Here is a 16,054-nt window from a genome sequence, read left to right on the forward strand (position 1 = left end):
TTGTAATGGCATGCGTTGTAAAAGTACTTGCGTTGTAAAAACATGCGTTGTAATGGTATGCGTTGTAAAAGTTTTTGCGTTGTAAAAAATGCGTTGTAATGGTAGTGCGTTGTAAAAGTTGCGTTGTAAATGTTGTTTACCCCACTGGCTGACGATCCAGAACAGGATCAAGTTCAAATCACTATGTATAGTGTATAAAGCCCTAAACAATCAAGGTCCGCACTTTCTAAAGGACCAGCTGGTTCCATATCATCCTTCCAGACAGCTCCGGTCCTCCAATCGTAACCAGCTAGTGATCCCTCGCTCCAAAACAGTGTCCTGGGGCGATCACCACTTTTTGATCGCAGCCCCTAAATTATGGAACACCTTGCCTCAAGACATCAGACTAAGCCCTTCACTTATTCAGTTTCGCAAGAGACTAAAGACTTGGCTGTTTAACCAATAGCTTCCATTAAAAGAAAGGTAATCTGTTGGAGCATATAACATCGAGCTGAATTAATGCAAATGGTCTAGCGCCGAGATGCCTGCGGGTATTTGTTGCGCTTTATAAATGGCAATAAATAAATAAATAAATAAATAAATAAATAACCTGCAGTGGAATAGTCTTAGCACTTATTCTTCACAATTGATTTTCCATTACAACAATTTCAGGCAATCAATGCCATGTAGATTACTTGGGCTAAAAATCAGATATAGCCCTCTACACACATTGCATTGTGAAGAGGAATCATTATTGAACAATAGCACTGTGTTCATATGGCCCATATAGGTTAGAAATAGGTTCTAGAAATATGAAGGCTGTGGCGCAAATGTCTTGCAAAATGCATGGTGTGCATCATACCATTGCTGGCATTCCATTATGTTCAGGTAAACTCAAAAGAGTAAGTCAAGCATCACACATGTTAACATGTCAAATCAAAAACATAAGCGGTGCTTCCAATTATTATTTCCATTATTGATTTCATTTTCATAATACAATTTTGTTCAGACTCAGAGTGTCACACCGCAGTAGAAAGACAGACCCTACCTGATGAATTCCGATGTGCCATGATGTTCATATACACTTAAGGAGTGAATTATGCATTACACTAGTGAATTAGGTGAACAACACTTACAACGAAACTTTTACAACGCACTACCATTACAACGCGGTCATTACAACGCAAACTATTACAACGCATTGCTCTGGGGGGCGCTCTAGGATAGGGAATAGGTTAATTTACTATCCAATAACCTTCCCTAGTGTCCACGGGGACTGGAGTTGGAATAGTAAATTAAACTATTCACTATCCAGCACCCCAAAGCGCTATGCATTGTAATGGACTGCGATGTAAAAACCGCGTTGTAAAGGCAGGCGTTGTAATAGCCTGCGTTGTAACGTCATACATCCAGTGAATTAGTAAATTTGGACAGCAGCGGGTGCATCTAAATGATCTTTTCCATTATGGTTTAATTTGTACAGTGTAATTTTGTTCTGATCAAAATAGGAATGTATTTGCATTTTACAAAGCCATTGATGCCATTGTTTGGTTTGTTGGGTATAATCTGTCTACTAAGCCCTTTTTATGTAAGTGACTGGTTGATCTAGTTATTTTCAAAAGGTGATAAAACCTAAACTTGAGAAAGGCTGTAAAGCAAAAACATGATGTCATTAACATCGCATAAACTTGATATTCTCACTGTGAGAATTGTGTCTGATTGTTCACTATGAACAATCATATATTACCTACTGGCGGTCCCCAGTATCTAGTTATAGTAAGGACCATATTTGCATAAGTACAGCATTTTTTGACTTGCCTATATCTTTGGTGCTGTTTGATGAATCTTCACTAAATTTTCCCCAAAAAATGTACTGATGAATCTTGTTGCAGATGGAAATTTTGGGGTGGTCCGTTAAGTAGAGGCTGAGAAAAAGGAGGGTTAAAAAAGTGTGTATCGTATAGGGATTTTGAAGATGACTACGGCCCGAAAATCTGGTCAGAATTACCCCAAATGTGACAAAAAGCTAGCTCTTGGTCCAGAAAGAGTGTTTTTTCCGTACTTGGTGTTAATCCATTCAGTAGTTTTAGAGATATTTAAAGAAATCCAAATTTGGCTATCTAGGGATGCAAAGGCTCCACAAACCCTCCCAATCTAGTGCTGAGATTAAGCAGGAAGTGTTGGAAGCCATCTTTGGACTAGACTTCAGCCATGTCCCGGAACAAAGTTTATAATGCAGAAGTAACCAGATGGGGATTGTCTGTAGTGAAAATGTATAATGCTTATGTGGTGCAGCTGACAGAGACAGTCCTTGTGGTTTTGGAAAAGAGGTTTCTTCTTGGTTACTCCCAAAATCCAGAAAGGAAGTGTTAATAGTATTTATTTAATTATTTAATAAGCTTATAGAGCGCGACAGCAAACCAATGGGTTTCTCGGCGCTGAAAAGACAGTGAGCAAATGACTCGAGAAGTTCCTACGTACTAGAGATTATTGATTAAACAGCCAGGTCTTGATAGCTCTGCGAAAACGGGAATCACTGCTCTCTGTACGGATGTGGTAGAGTATTCCAAAGTTTTGGACCTAAAAAAGAAAAAGACCTACCTCCCATTCTGGCGATTCTATACTTGGGCACTTTAAAAAAGCCTTGAGATGAAGATCGGAGGCAGCTTGCAGGAGTATAGGTGTGGACCAGGGATTGAAGGTAGCGGGGGGCAGTCCCCCACTTTATTTTATGCATGTAACTCAAAGTTTTGAATTTAACCCGGCTCTCCACTCTCAGCCGGATGTATGACGTTACAACGCATACTTTTACTCCGCATACCATTACAACGCGGTATTTACAACGAATACCGTTACAACGCATAGCGCTTTGGGGTGCTGGATAGTGGTAAGTATAATTTACTATTCTAACTCCAGTCCCCGTGGACCCTAGGGAAGGTGTTGGATAGTAAATTAAACTTACCTCTTATCCTAGAGCGCCCCCCAGCGCAATGCGTTGTAATGTCATGCGTTGTAATGCCCGCGTTGTAATGGTAGTGCGGAGTAAAAGTTGCGTCGTAACGGGTGTATACCCTCTCAGCCAGTGTAGATCACGGAGGTACCCTGCGGCTTTTGCATAACAGTCTCAAAGCGGCATTTTGAACAAGTTGGAGGCGTCTAGTGACTGCCTTAATAGCCCCTAGGTAAAGGACATTGCCGTAATCCAACCAAGAGGTTATCAGGGCATTAACGACAGACTTTTGGATGTCAGGCGGCAGCATCCAGATTATTTTTTTTAACCAACGCAAAATGGTAAAACAGGTGGCTGCCACCTTATTTACTTGACACTGCATAGTTAGGCCATTGTCGATAGTGACCCCCAGGTTACGCACGTGTTCAGACGGAAGAGGGAGGTCACCCATCTCTGAAGGCCAATGCTTAGAACTCCAACGGTCATGTTTTTGACCGAGAACTAGGACTTCAGTTTTTCCTCCATTGAATTTAAGCAGGTTTTGATTCACCCAGTTAGATATTTTCTTTAGGCCTGACTGGAGATGGGAGGTGGAGGCTTGATCCGAATGAGATAGGGAAAAGACAATCTGAGAGTCATCGGCGTATGTAAATAGATTAAGACCTTCTTGTTCCGCAATGTGGGCTAGGGGCGTGACATATAGATTAAATAGAAGGGGACTAAGAATCGAGCCCTGGTGAACACCATAAGGGGACGCATGGATATTAGAAGTAGCAGTATTGGAAAAGATTTGGAAGGTCCGGTGAGCAAGAAAAGATGTCAGCCAACCCAGAGCCAGGCCTCCGATGCCCATAGCAGCAAGGGACATTATGAGTATGGTGTAAGAAATGGAGTCAAAAGCTGCGCTGAGATCGAGAGGAATCAGCGCAGCTGTATCTCCTCTATCCAAAAGATGCAGGAGATTTTCTGTAACACCCAGCAGAGTTGTTTCAGTGGAAAACCCCGGGCGGAAACCAGATTGAGAAAAGTGAAGTAAATCATTCCCCGCGACGAATTGGGCAAGATGGAAATGAATATGCCTCTCCAAACATTTGGAAAAGGCCGGCAGCAGAGAAATGGGACGGAAATTTGAAAGAACTTTAGGATCAGCAGTAGGCTTTTTCAAAATGGTAGTAATGGTGCCTTATGAATAAAAAATTTCAAAATGGTAGTAATGGTGCCTAAGGCTTATGAATCACAGTCGAACAATGAAGCTTAAAGGTAACTTTCTTGCACTGAACTGTGCAATTGGGGATACGATCCATGAGGGCCGATATGACTTTGTGACACTTATTTCATGTATTGAAGGTGGATTGCAAGTAAATATGAGAACAATTGGGCATCACTGGATGCAAAGAGCACATTTGGCCCCATCGCTGGATGAATATTTAACTACCTTTCATGATGTGCTACTTTAACGTAAGTCATTTTCCTGATTTGGGACAAATGCCATCATTTCAGACTAGTAGGAGCTGGAGACCGGGATGCCCCTTCTCTTCACTCTTCTGTGCCCTGGTAGTTGATTTGTGTATTCATTTTAAGGAAGACTATGGGACAAAGGAGCTAGGAAAGGAATAGTAAATATTGTTACATCTCATTCCTGTTTCTCTGTGCCCAGTAGCCATCCTCTGTATTTCACTTTCCAACGAAAACAATAATGAATGAATGAAAAGGATCTTATCTTGCGCAGACTTAGCCCCAAGGGCGTCAAGGCGCCTAAATCAAATATATCAGCTACGCCCCCTACAGTAACACTCAGCAGCATGCTCTCATTGGTAGGCCCTCTTAAAGAGACAGGTTTTAAGAGCTTTTTTAAATAGCTCAATTGTGGGAAGGGTTTTTATATCAAGAGGGATAGAATTCCAAAGCTGAGGGGCAACCACGGAAAACGCTCTGGCTCCCCATCTGGCTAGTTTGAAACGCGGAACAACCAATTGACAGAGTCCCGCAGACCGAAGGCCTCTTGTAGGGACGTAGCGCATAAGGAGAGAGCCAATGGCACTGGAGGAACCTTCCGTAACAGCTCTGTAGGCTAAGCACAGAATTTTAAAAGAGATTCTGTACTGCACCGGTAGCCAGTGGAGTTCTTTCCTAGCTGCAGTGGCAGAGGAGGTTTTAGGAAGGGCCAAGACAAAACGAGCTGCAGCGTTCTGCACAACCTGCAATCGATGCAAAAGGCTTTTATTGACTTCCGTATAAAGGGAATTGCAATAATCCAATCTCGATCCTACCAAGGCAACTGCAACCTGCTTACGAGCCTGAAGGGAAAGATACCCACGGATTTTATTGAGTATCCTAATCACACCCCAGCAAGTGGCCACGGTCCTGTTGACTTGGAGGGAAAGGGAAAGCGAGGTGTCAAAAATTACGCCAAGGTTTCTGGCAGATTGGGAGGGGGTGGGGCAGATGCCAAGAGAAGATGGCCACCACTCACTTGACCAAACATCTTGGTCCTTCCCAAAAATCAACACCTCCGTCTTTTCGCCGTTCAGTTTCAGGGAATTTATAGTCATCCAGTCTGCCACATACTGCATGCATACCCTGAAACAGGCGGCTGATGTCCTAACAGAAGAGTGAGTCAGTGACACCATGATCTGAGTGTCATCTGCATAGGATACCACCTCCATCCCCTGCGATCTTACTAGTCTTGCCAAGGGAGCCACATAGATGTTGAATAGGGTCGGACTTAAAGCCGACCCTTGTGGCACCCCTCACTGCAATGACTTGGCAGGGGAGAGGGGGTTCCCCAGCATCACTCTCTGCTCCCTGTCCAACAGAAAAGAGTTGAGGAGACTCAAGGCCGTTCCCCTGACACCAACTTCCCTAAGCCAAGATGTCAGAATGGCCGGGGAGAGGGTGTCGAACGCGGCCGTGAGGTCCAACAAAACCAGGACCGTGGTTTGACCTGAGTCCACTTTAAGTCGGATGTTATTGACCACACAAGTGAGAGCGGACTCAGTGCTGTGGTGCTTTCTGAAGCCATGTTGCGTGTTGTCAAGGTATTTGGATGATTCAAGGAAGGAGGACAGATGAAAATTCAGATGCGCCTCAAGCATCTTGGCAGGGGCAGGGAGGAGGGAGATAGGCCTAAAGTTCTTCAATAAGGCCGGATCTAGGGACGGCTTCTTGAGGAGCGGTTTTACAATCGCCTTCTTCCACACAGCAGGGAAGGAACCCTGAGTAATAGCCATGTTCATTACCTCAAGCATAGGAGGAAGAAGGCTATTCCTACACTCTTTAAGTTTTTTCAGAGGTAGGGGGTCCAGAGGGGAAGCAGATTTAGTTCTGTCAAGCAACAGGTTCAGTTCTTCCAGGGATAAAGATGGAAAATCCATAAGAAAGGAGGAGGGAACTGTACCTAAGGAATCAAGACTAGAAATAGCAGAACATACGCTTTGATCCAGGTCATGACAGTGAGCTTCCAATGATAAGTGAATGCCAAGAATTTTATTGTGGAAGAAGTCAGAGATATTGTCGCAGAGTTCTTGCAAACTGACTACGGGGTCTGGGAGTTGCAGGGAGCATAAGGTGTCAGCAATTTTAAAAAGCTCCCTGGAGGAGGAGAGTGAGCTGGTAAGGTTGGAAAAATAGTCCTGCTTCACTATCACTACACTCCGTTTATACTCCCGCAGTGCGGACTTGTGAGCCTCCCGATCATTGGCGTCCCAAGATTTCCTCCAATTTCTCTCACTACTCCTACATCTCTGCCTCATGAGACGCAGCTGATCAGTAAACCAAGGTGCTGTAGGCTTTCGACGTGTGACATAGCGCAGAGAAGGAGGAGCAAGTTGTTCCACTGCCCTAGATATAGAATCCGTCAGGTGTTGAGCTACCACCGCTACGTCTTTAGATGATAGAGATTCGGGGGTGGAGACAAGCGGGATAAGGGCCTCATCCGATATCGTCCTGAAGTTTCTCCTAAGGATAAATGGAGACGTTCCCACATTAATAATCCCTAGGGCAGGAAGGGAAAGTTCTAATGGCACGGCACAGTGATCAGACCAAACCAGTGGTAACGGAGGGCCAGTAGAAATCCTGACGTCGTTGGAAAATACTCCGTCAAGTATGTGCCCAGCCTTATGGGTGGGACTACTCACAAGTTGGGCTAGGTCACATGCACCTAGAGAATCAACCAGCGATATTGTATCCTTTGAGTAGACCTCATCCAAGTGAAAATTAAAGTCACCCAAAATAGTGAAAGCCGTTTTCCCAAAGTAAGGTTCCAAGAGTGTCAATAGTTCAGAAGGGAAACTAGCTCTGGGACCGGGAGGCCTATAAATCAAAATACCAGTGAAAGAGGCTGATGGAGAGAGGGTAATACAAAAGTATAGGGCTTCGAATCGATCTGACGGCGTCGATAGAGATTTAGTGCAGCAATAAAGAGAGGATTTAAGAAGGATGGCAATGCCACCTCCTCTGCGAAGGGATCTGTCCTGTCTATAAAGAGAATAACCATCAGGAATGGCCAGAATCAGGTCATGTCCTGAGGTATCGGAGGCCCAAGTCTCCGTGATAAACACCCAATCCGGCTGTCGCTCATCCACGAAATCGTGAAAGGCGACATTGTGCTTAATAAGCGAACGGGCATTAATCAGAAAGCCAGATCTAGAGGGAGCATCAGGTTGTTTAAGCGGAAGAGAAGATGTTACACAACCAGTGCCGGAAAAAGCAAAAGGGGCCGTACAGGCCCTGCACCTATAATAGCGCAGGATCCCCTCAGGCGAATAACGATGTAGACAGGGCTGGGATACAGGTCTAAGTGACAGAAAATCAGATCTTGAATATCGCCTAATAAAAAAAAAAAAAAGTGTTTGTAGTGAGGTAATGCACTGAATGGGATTGTTATCAATTCCCTACAAGCACCTATTGAGGTCTCTGTATTCACGGTTGCAATATTAGTGCAGAAAATGTTTATATTATTAACATTAATGGCAAAGCATGCACATTGAGGTATTAGTTGCACAAGAGCATTGTACTTACTTTGCATGGGAAGGTCACTTCTACTGTTGTCCAAAAACTAAACATTGTTGCCTGCATCCTGGGCTACCAACACTCTATTTCCCAGTATTAAGGCACACCAGTGTTGTTTAGAACGAGCGTTAGATCTTAAGTTTTCAATGGTACCTTGGGGTGGGGCTGCTCCACAAACTGGACCAAGTATGGAAATATACAAGGGGCTCATCACAACAACGAAACAATTGGCAGGAATGTACCAGCTGCCCAGATGTTCGGTTATTCATACATACAGGGCTTTTTCGCTTGTAAGTTATGGGACTGAATATAACATTCATATAGCCGTATTGTAATGTGTCACTCTAGATGTCACCATCACCTTGACATGATCTCATCGATGGTATATAGTGTATCTCTCTATTTCATGCATAATCCTAGTTCCTGGGTTAGAACAAGATATTCTTTGCAGCCTCTATTGCAGTTTGAGATTATTCATCCAGTGCAGGCATTAGATGCTTAGAAACAGGTTTATGTGAAGGTTTCTGGGCCATACCTCGAAACTGGCGCCGCAGCTGCCACCCTTCCCTGCATCTCCAGGGAGCCATCATCATTCACTCGTCAGAAACGCATCCCTTGCTGCACAGTTCAACAGGGTTAGCTCTTCATTTTCCAGAGAAGCACTGGATTACGATTCTAACAGGCACAATTTGCAGTCGAGACCCTTTCTAATTAACCCCCCTGTGACCCTTTTGATTTGCATAATTGAAACCTGATGGCATGCTGACTCGAACACTTCTTTGATCTTCCCCATCTATCGGCGCGCCGCCATGCTCCTGGATTCTTTATAAGCCTCAGGTTAGGAGCAGGAGAGCATGGGCTCCTCTCCGAGCACGGCAATTTATCTGTGACATTGAGCGCAGGCGATGGAGTTGCTCCTTTCACTGACATTTCAGAGATATTCAGTGCAGGTGCAACCGGTTTCCTGTGTGTATTATATTCAGGTTCACATGGTTAATTAATTAGTGAATCCACGCATGATCTATCTTTGAAGGATTTATCTTAGGTTTTCAAACACTATGCATATCCACGGAACCAGGCCGCCCAAAATGTGCAAACCAGTCTTCGTGCATTTACTTCTTAATAATGTTTTTTTTTTTTTACAAGTCTGCAGTAATGAGAGCAGTCTAATCAGACAGCTGCCGAGTGGGTGAGTGAACACACGTTAGATGGGAAAATAAGAAAGGGAACAGGTGGTAGATAATGACAATGTGAGTGCAAATATGTGTTTTGGAGATTGTGGCGTATTATTATTGTTATTATTGGTGCATTTTGTGTTTCAGCCAGTTCACGCAATGATTTTGAATGTGTTGAAGTTACAGTGTTTTTGTGTTTACCTCATAAGTCAATCAGTCTAAATTCTTTATTTTGCAATGTTTCCAAAGCATATTAAGTACACAAGATAATAACGGCATGAAAAATAAACATATAATATATCATACTTATTAAAAAGAGTGGCGACAATCCATATTTAAAACAATATAAAGCCATAAAGAAGAACATCATCATAAGATTTATGAAGTGCATACTGTCATCCAGATTCATTCATTAATAAACTCACTGCTATTATCCTCAGGGCTCCTATTCTATATTACCTCTCTTACTATTCAAGGAAGACCAGAGAAACGAGGCTGTTGCATGACGTGCAAATTAATTACCCAGTTGTTTGATACAATAAAGGGTTGGGCGACATTGCCTAATATTGTATTTGTGCAAAAGAGGGAGAACAAACATCTTACAGGACAGGCTGACAAATCATTTAATGAATACATATTGTTGGAAAGCCCATCATCAGAAGAATATAATTAATAAGAAACCACACTAAATTGAAACGATGTTCAGGTTTTGTCACAAACACTTAGGGTCTCATTACGATTTCATCAGAAACTGAACCACCAGACTCCTTGTCGGTTTCAGTTCTGACCAACTCACGGTCGGCGGTAACGCCCAGCCGATTATGATGCTTGCGAACACCGTTCGAAAGGACTCCCATTGACTTCAAAATGAGCCTTTGTTCAGACTGAAAACACAGACTCCTATGGGGAAAATGGTTGTCTGCGGAAAACCTTGCACCCTGTCATGGGCACCCCACGGTGCCTGCCACACTGTGCATGGTTTTACTGGGGGGTCCCCAACCCCAAACCAGAAAACTGAGGATGAATGGGGTCTGCTAGGGGCCTCCAAAGTCAGTTTCCAACAGCCTTTTTGTGCAGGACAGACCGAGTTGAAAAGGGTGTTGGAATCCGACATCGTAATTGGTAGGTCGGAAACACTTTCTGTTGAGCTGTAAGAATCGGCTCCCACTGACTCCTTTTCTCCTAAAGCCAGTTGGAACTGATTCGGAATGAATGAATGTTTCCTCTTCCGACCGCGAGCATCATAATCGGTTGGTCGGGATTGTTTCCGACCGAATAGGCGGATGGGTTCCGACACGGTCTAGGAGGATCCGACTGTCGATCGGTGGCTTTCCAACCGACATCGTAATGAGGCCCTAAATACAATTCATCAACCTGAGTGATGGGAGGGCATGAGGTACAGATTTACTGAGAATTTTATTCGATTTGATTCCTCTCTCTCACACATAACCTTTGCTAAAAATATTTCTATAATTCTCATCTTGGGCATAGTCATGAGATTGGGTGGATTTGTATATAACTCATCCAAACCCAGAGCTCCCAGTGTACACTTCACATATTGCAGCCAGGCAATCTTATGTACATGGTCTAGGTTTAGACAGTCCTTGATGATATTTTGGGTCAAATTAACATTGTCCCTTCTCCAGATCTAATGCCATAGCAATATGGGTGCTAACCGGACAACATAAGAACGATATGGGGCACCACATTCAGTATGGAAATTATAATTTGAACAGCTGTGTGGTACCCGTTTATAAAATCCATCCTCCACTCCTTTGTAAGGGGTCTATTGCCACCATCCTCCATACCCCTGCTCCATATATTGCTGTAGAAATGGTTTTGGTAGAGAATACCTTTTTTATTACCTCAATAGGCTTAGACCCGAGCTTCTAAATAAAACTGAAAATGGCTATTATGCATTTTCAATAACAAGAACTCTATTGTCCACCATATTTGACCAGGAGTGCTTTCTGTCGAAAAGAACCCCAAGATAGGAAAATGTATCCACTACTTCCAGCCTATGTGTCTCTATATAAAATGGTGGAAGTTTATTAGGGCGTGGCCCTGCCACTAATACAAAAGATTTTGCTTGTTTGACACGAAGGTCCAGACGTTTCATACATTTTAAGTAGGCCTCAATAAGTTTCTGCAGTGCTAACCCTGTTCTTGCAATTACACGTCATTATCATCTAAAAGCAGTATTTTTAGGGGGACTGCATTAAAAACTGGTATGTCTTTTGTGGACCCGGTCATGGCTACCTGCACCCCATTTGTGTAGTTTGAAAAGAGAATTGGGGCAAGGATGCAACTCTGTCTCACACCCCGTTTAATAAAAAAAGGACTTGGGCACTCCTAATCTCTACCATAGCGAATGCAAGCGGTCACTTGTGAATACATCTGTTGTGATCTACTATAACTTGGAGTGTTTGACACAGCCGAAGGCTGCCAACAAATCCATGAAAGCCATATAGATCTGTCCCGGCTTCACCATCATGTATTTGGTCATAGTCAAGCTCAAATTGAGGCATTTATCCATGATCCCCTTGCCTTTTTGGTAAACCATACTGAGATGGTATCAGTATATTCCTCTCACTGGCCCATCCTCTAACCGATTCAACAATAGGCGTAAAATCAATTTTGCAGTTCTATCTCACAAAGGGAAAGGTCTACAACTTTGAGACTTGTCCCCCTTTTTATAGATGAGAATTATCATTGTACATTTCCAAGAGGCTGAAGGACCCACCTTGCTAATAGCGTAAAAAATATTAGTCAAAAGTGGGACCCAGAGCTCTGGATGGTCTAAAAAGAAATATATTGCAGCCCTATTGGGACCCAGGGCCTTTGTGGCACTACATTGGGCCATTCCACACCTCACCTCAGCCAAATCAAAAACCAAGAAATCCTCATATGCTGCCTGCAGGATATTGGATTGAGAGGCCAGGGATACATCCGCCGGCCAATATATTTGTTCAAAATAAGCCACCCAGTCTTCCTCACCAACATGTGAATCAAGTATCAGGCCGCTATCACCTTTAAGAAAGGGAGCATTGATCACTCTTCAAAAATCCCTACTGTTTTTGATGGTCACTACTTAGGACTAATTCACTCATACTTCCTCCCTCACTCCCCTTATTCTGGCTTTCCGTGCCTCTCCATATAGCAGAACTAAAGACTGTACCAGTTCTAAGAACAGCATGCAAATCCCTTAAGGCCTTTGATTATGGCGCATCAAACCAGCGCCCAACAGAATCATCTTGGAAGAATTAGACCAAAACAAATTGCTTTTGACTTCCACCAGTATCTCAGAAAATGCCAAATTCCAGGTTACAATTCAGATTTAGGCATATCAATACCTCACTTAATTTTTTAAAAATTATCGATTGCCCAACTCTGACTTTATTGATTTTTTTCCCCACTTTAATAAATAGCCTTTCTTCCTTGCTAAATTCAGCTTAGGGACCTTGGCTGATGTAGACTTATTACCCACCTCCCATACCATGTAGCAAAACAAGGCCGCATGATTACTATTTTTAGAAAATATTGGTTTTCCTTGGGTTAGTCTCCCATGGAGAGATTCAGGGACTAATATATGATGTAAAGGTGGAGCCAAGCTCCATCCTCCCAAATGTCTTTGGGAATGGGTCTGACGGAGAGCCGGAGTGGATTGTGCTCATAGTCTTGATGGTGTCATCAATGCTCACGCTGGTCCAGGCTAGCAAGGGGACGTGGTCGATGGTGTGTGGAGGGTCTGTAGTGTTGCTGTCTGTTGGGGCCCAGATACCAAAATAAAAGTGTCAATGATTTGCAAATAGCAAAAAAATTGGCCCATCTTCGGAAATCAGGGCAGTTTTGAACTTGCACTTACACACGTATAGGAATTTTGCAAGATATGGGAGAGTGCATGCATTTGTGCTTGCTGCAGACAATGTTTGTAGTAATATGAGAGTATGAGGGAAATTAACAGTAAAAACCAACAGCAAAAACCAGTCCACAAAACCATAAAACATTTTGCCAGGTCCTAAACCTTCCTTTTTAATACATATAAGCCACCCCTCAGTAGGCCCTAACAACCCAAAGGGCAGATTGCGGTGAATTTAAAAAGTTGGACATGTAGTTTTAAGTTTTACATTTCATAGTAGTGAAAAACTCTTTCATTTGTTTTTCAATACTGCAAGGCCTATCTCTCCCTTATGCTAACATTGCAGTTACCTTATTACATGTAATACTATTTAACTTCAATATGGTAACAGGTAACCACTTCATGTATGTTGTCTTTGGAATTGCAATCAAAGGTTTCTCTTATGGTAACGCCTGATTTTAAATTACAATTTTGAAAGCACCACTTTTAGAAAGTTGGCAGTTTTTTGCCTTAGCCATTAAATGCCTGCATTCAGGTTCTGGGTCACATGACTGAGTGTCGCTGACAGTCACACACCAAGGAGAGCTTGGGTGTGCCTGAATGGGCCATTACTGTCTGGATGGGAAGGTGGAGCTGGGCACAGCCCTACTTACAGATCAATAGGTTGTATCCAATCTCCAAACAAAAGGCTGCACACCTCCTGAAATTAAGCTGGAGCCAGGTCAGGTGAGGCAGGAAACCTGTGCACTTTCAAGGGAAACCTTTAGAAGCTATTCCCACTTCAATGAAGGCACCAGGTATAAATATTGAACCTCAGAGACCAACCCTTCAGTACACTTATGGACCTGTAGAGCCTCTGTCACGAAGAAGGACTGCTGTGCTGCTGAAAGGACTGTCCCTCTGCAGTAATGCTGCCCTGCTGGACTACTGCCTTGGTGGATGGCTGCCTTGCTGGATTGGTGCCCTGCTGTCCTGCTGCCATCTTGCATGAGTCAGAGGGATTGGACCTGCATCTGACACCAGTACTTCCAGATTGACTCCAATGGCTAGTCTGGTGGCCTCCTGTCCTGAGCAACAGGGACATATCAGGCTCCCAACCATCTGAACCAGCACCCAGATCCAGTTGGAGCCAGCCCCTGACTCCCACGTGATGCCAATCAGTTCCTGCATCCTTGGTGTGGCCTCAGTGGAGCTGAATTGAAGTTTTGCACTCTTATTGACTGTGAACGGGCCTCTTGGTGCCATAACCTTGTAGCTGGCTGAACCCACCAAAGCGAACTTCAGTCCACCCAACCCTTCACACTACAGCATCGACCACTCACAGGGAGTGCCACCACGATGCTGTGGTCTGACCTTTCATGACGACAGCAGGATTTTAGTGATACAGCGACAACCGTCTGTGAATTCAGGCCTGCTCTTCGCAATGTATGAACAACTGTCCTCAACGTTGACCTGCTCCTTCTGACCCCGGCTACAGTGAATGGGACTCTTTGCGCTTGACTGAGAAGGTAACTTATAACGGGGCTAACCTAGTCCCTGTATCCGACTGCGCTCCATCGTAGTCAGCCGAAACTTATGACTTTTTTCAGATCTCGCAAAACCAGATATTCGCAAGTGGCACTTTGGACCATTTGCAACTACCTTGACTTAAATCTTTAAGGTTGCATATCTCCGGTTCGACTGATGGGATTTATATTGTTATGGTCTTGATTTATTTATTGGAGTCTACTCTATTTTTCTAAATTGGTGTAGGACTTTTCTTGTGTTGTGCTTTCACTTTAATGCTGTTGGAATCATTGCACAAATATCTTACGCATTGCCCCTAAATTATGCTAAACTGCTCTGTGCCAAGCTACCAGAGTGTTGAGCACCGGCTAATTTGGGGTTTGCTTGGGACTACACTCTGACAAGAATTCACCCCTTCAACCAGTAACCAAATTCCTTACTCAGACTCACCAAATCACACCATGTGTCACAAGATATTGGCTTCCTTCACATGGTCACTAGGTTAATATCATACGCTGGCAGGGAAAACACACTTGAAACCACTGCAAAGAGTGGACTCCCAGCTCATCTTTCAAGACTTTGACCAGCCAAAGTCCAGTAGAGGGAGGGCAAATACACCAGGGCCTTGGCACCAGCCTCTTTTGGGGCAGAGGATGTGGCGGTTTGATGGAGGAAGGGGGTTAAAGTGTTTTTTTTAATCTTAAATAGCTTTTCCAGCATTCCGTCCTTACTTCTAAGTCTTTGCTCCTGAATGACCTTCCTCACTATCTGCGTTTCTCCCTTATACTTGATCTAGGGATGTAACATCCTTTAGTCGCCTAACTGCTTTATAAAAAGCTATGAATAAAATAAATATAAACTATACTTGAAAAGTAAAGTAGATTTCAAACCAACAGGGTAGACTTACCTAGTGAATTTGGACCAGGGTGAGGCTGGGATAGAAAATAGGCCTGAGCACCATAATACTATTATTCTTCATCAGAGAATATGCTAACAAAAAAAACTTCCCACGTTTTCAGCTGGGGGCAGATTTAAATTTGGAAAAACACATGCTTTATAGGTACTTAGCAATGTATGAGAGTCTAGAATAATTTGTGCTTTTTGCAGGCAAAGTTTGTCATAATCAACAGTTAAAACCAGCCCTCCAGATCATAAAGGAGACCAGACCCACAAACAGTAAAAACACACACTACCTACACACTGACCTGTGAGATCACTCATTTTTGCACTGCCATATTGCCCTATAGGCCAGTCTGATCCTGCTTAGGGTCGGTGGTAGTCAGTCCTTACAAATGTGGATTTCCCATAACTTGGCAGTCCTATCCAATCTGGCTTTAAGACCTCAACCTTGAGGATAAAGGAGTGGCCTGGAGACAGTGGCAGATCGCAGTCTGATGTATGGTTTGTGAGACCAGAGGACACACTGTACACACTGGAACCATCCATGCACTTGATCAGGCTTGCATGCAGGCCAGACTTCTAGCGACCTCTGCATACCTAGACAGTGCCAATGGGGATCAAACACAAGAAAATGTGGCATAGAGGAAACATATCACCTAAAAGCAGAGGGGATAA

This window comes from Lissotriton helveticus, chromosome 9 (assembly GCF_964261635.1).
Source record: "Lissotriton helveticus chromosome 9, aLisHel1.1, whole genome shotgun sequence".
NCBI classification, from domain to species: domain Eukaryota; kingdom Metazoa; phylum Chordata; class Amphibia; order Caudata; family Salamandridae; genus Lissotriton; species Lissotriton helveticus.